The 567-nt window shown below is 61.4% G+C and overlaps 1 protein-coding gene across 1 annotated transcript in view; it reads left to right on the forward strand.

Moving 5' to 3' along the window:
- Nucleotides 1-567, forward strand: part of LOC104496750 (carbonic anhydrase 15-like) — a gene marked incomplete at its 3' end in the record, with an annotated part of 7,723 nt that overhangs the window by 3,435 nt on the left and 3,721 nt on the right. The window lies entirely within an intron of this gene.

Raw genomic sequence — 567 nt, forward strand, 5'->3', positions numbered from 1 at the left:
GTGCTGCCATCTTCCCTGCACTGCCGTTTCCTTGCCCAGCGCCTGCCATGGTGACGCCCCGCACCCTGGGAGCTGCCAACAGGCATTGCGTGGTCACGCTGGACCCCGTGTGGAATTTGCCCCAGGATGAGTTGCGTGGCCAGGATGCGCTATCACCTGCCACAGCTGGACAAAACCAGTGTGGGTAGGCTGAAATGTGGTAAAACCCAAACCATGTGTTCTGTGGAGGGGCCTTAAGTCCTCCGTCCCCTTCTCAGTGGCTCGTCTGTCCTTCCCTCACAGGTGCTGTATGGGGTAGTTTGCTCCCTCTGTGTAGAGCAGCCCCCTGCCCAGCCCCGGCGTGAGCCCTAGTCCCAGGGCTGTGGAGGGCAACGGTGCCCAGCGCAGCCCCAGGGTGGTGGGGTTTGCTTGCAGAGACGGGCAGAAGGGGCTGGGAGAAAAGCCTGCCCTTCACCATCAGTGGTGCGGAGGGATGGATGCTGCTGCCGGGCTAAATATAGCCGCCGGCCCCATGAGAAAATCCTGGTTAATTGTGGATGACGCTGCAAGGAGGCCCTGCTCCTCAAC

This window comes from Buceros rhinoceros, unplaced genomic scaffold, assembly GCF_000710305.1.
Source record: "Buceros rhinoceros silvestris isolate BGI_N320 unplaced genomic scaffold, ASM71030v1 scaffold29337, whole genome shotgun sequence".
Lineage (NCBI taxonomy): Eukaryota > Metazoa > Chordata > Aves > Bucerotiformes > Bucerotidae > Buceros > Buceros rhinoceros.